Here is a 2419-nt window from a genome sequence, read left to right as displayed (position 1 = left end):
ACATATTATTAAAATTTGGGCTATAACAGTTGTATTGATGTATAGCAACTTGAAATGCTCCCAGAAATGGCACTACAGCATGTAAAAATATAAAGTAAGCTCTGGCGGACTTGGTTCTGTGGTAGGTCTTAAAGGGTTAAAGAGGGAAAAGTTCTTCAGTTGGTCTCATCCACCTGATACATTGTAGGAAAAACACCAATACATGATACCAGATGTAACAGCCTGCTAACTTTTAACAATCCCAACAAAATATAAACATTAACAGTGATGACTGACCTCAGAAAGTCAAATCAGGGACCTCAGTCATCCAGATGGTTGCCATGATGACCAAGTCATGGAGTCAGAAACCACTGAAGCAGAAGGCGGTCAGGATTCAGATTGAAGCTCCTGCAGCATAGACACATGTGAATGTGAAGTGTTTGATGCTTTTCAGGGTGAAGTACAAACAGGACCTGATGCTGTGAAAACTACACCAATGAAACACACCTGGTCATCCACACAATCCTCAGCCTCCATCACATATACAGCTGGTGATGAAGATGAGCAGCATCATCACGTCACCTGCAGAAAGGGAGAGCGGGAGCACAGACATGTGAACAAGCTTAGAGCCGACCTCAGCTTAAAACAACACATAAACACATAAAACGAGCCGTGAGAACAACAGACCAGCTTTGACTGCATGTCTTTGATTGAAGCGGTAAGTGCATACAAGCTCCACAGATATCAGTGTTAGCATGCTTGTTTTCATCTGCCTGAAGGGGGGAAAATTGTGTTATAGTCACTGAAATCTGTCGTAAGAAGTACAATATCTGTACAATGTTGTTGTCCAATATCTACAGTGTGTGGGACAGACCAACACATGAAACTAATTAGAGTTTCATGTAATAGATAAATATTATTATTATAATATCATTAAAAAAAACTTTCAAAGTTGATTAAAAAAAAAAAAAACAAGTTTGGATGAACATTAAAGGCTCAGATCATTATGCAGGCAGCTGGCTGGTCAAACCCACCCAGCAAACATGGGATTTGTCCATGCATAACTGGTTTATCTGCTATTTGCCAGACTGCTGCTGATTAGCCTGCTCCACTCTCTGTGTGAGGATGTGTGTGTCACATGACAGGAAAAAAAAAAAAAAAAAAAACGTGCCACACACTTCTGGACAGCTCCTTCAACCTGCTCAACAGTGTTTGCGTGACCCAGCATTTGAACTCTTTCACCTCATTAGCTGTCCCCGTGCCTCCTCTCGCTCTCTGATCTCCACTTCCACTTTCTTGAAAATAAAACGGGGGACAACTTGACTCGGGGGGAAAAAGACATTATTTTGTCAGATGAAAATGTAGAGTGGCTATTATTTCTATCATGGACCAAAAATCTGTTCTATGCTAATTATGTTGCAAACCGATCCCCACCACAGACTCAAACACAGCAAAACTCGTTCCCACCTACACAAGAATCACTTCAAAGAGTATGGAGAGAGTTTATGGATGAAACGCAAAAAAAAAAAGTTGTCAAGTTTCATGTATCGGTCAAAACACTCAACTCCAGGTACACGACGGCCAGCTGAAAACACGTCATGCACGTCGAGTTTGGATGAGTTTTATTTTAGTCATATCGCACAGCCCTAAGCTGGAGCTCAGCGGACTTATTCAGTGGAGGAGTGACACTAAATCAAAGTAAATGTGAAAGAGGAGGACTTCAAACACTGAAAGCCACTTTAGTTACACACCTCTGTGTGACTTATTAAATGTCACACAGTAACAGCCTTATCCTGTATAAATCCAAGTAAATTCATACTACACTGGGAAGGTTTCTTGGAGTCATTCCTAAAAAACTGCATATCCAAAGATCATCAGTTCAAACAACTGTACAACAAAGGCTCAACCTCACTATATACTTTATAAAGATCCTTATAAAGATGCCACACCCTAAAGGAAAAAAGGACACGGGAGGTGGCGTGGTTCATGGTTTGTATCGCTAAAACTCTAGTTACACTTGCCTTTTGTGGTGTCGGGGTCAGACAAAAAGATGTAACTGGAAGTAATTTAAACACGTTTCTACTGTCAGAAAGCGTGTGGCAGAAAAGAAGCCAGCAGACTGTTTAGAAATGCCGACGAGGCCCGTGTATGCTAAGCTTGTTAGCCTTGCTAATATGCGGGACAATAGTCCTTCTAGTCTGGTCAAAGTAGCACAGTTAGCACGTGTCTCATTAGCTCAAAATTATCTTAACGGTTATAATAACCAAGTGGATGAGCCAAAAAAAACCTCAACATTTCCTGGATATATCTCACAAACCCTGAAGGTTTCAGTCAGCGCGAGCAAAGCTAACGACCGACGAAAATGGCTGATAGCTCAGAAAGCTCACCTAGAGTCTGAAGACCTCTCAAATCCCAAACTGTAGGTGAGAAACTGACCAGG

The 2419-nt window shown here is 41.3% G+C and overlaps 1 long non-coding RNA gene across 1 annotated transcript in view; it reads right to left on the bottom strand.

The window, feature by feature from the left end:
• Positions 1-2419, bottom strand: part of LOC102195488 (uncharacterized) — a 4952-nt gene extending 2533 nt beyond the window's left edge. Inside the window, exons 1-3 of the long non-coding RNA XR_312480.1 lie at positions 2367-2419; positions 487-561; positions 277-387 (exon numbers count right to left, since the gene is read on the bottom strand). This is a non-coding gene — a long non-coding RNA (uncharacterized LOC102195488). The remainder of the gene's footprint in view (positions 1-276; positions 388-486; positions 562-2366) is intronic.

The sequence above is a fragment of the Pundamilia nyererei genome, unplaced genomic scaffold (assembly GCF_000239375.1).
Source record: "Pundamilia nyererei isolate P.nyererei 1_Seehausen unplaced genomic scaffold, PunNye1.0 scaffold00851, whole genome shotgun sequence".
NCBI lineage: Eukaryota > Metazoa > Chordata > Actinopteri > Cichliformes > Cichlidae > Pundamilia > Pundamilia nyererei.
Note: the sequence above shows the minus strand (reverse complement) of the source record. Positions and strands in the feature narration are given on the sequence as shown.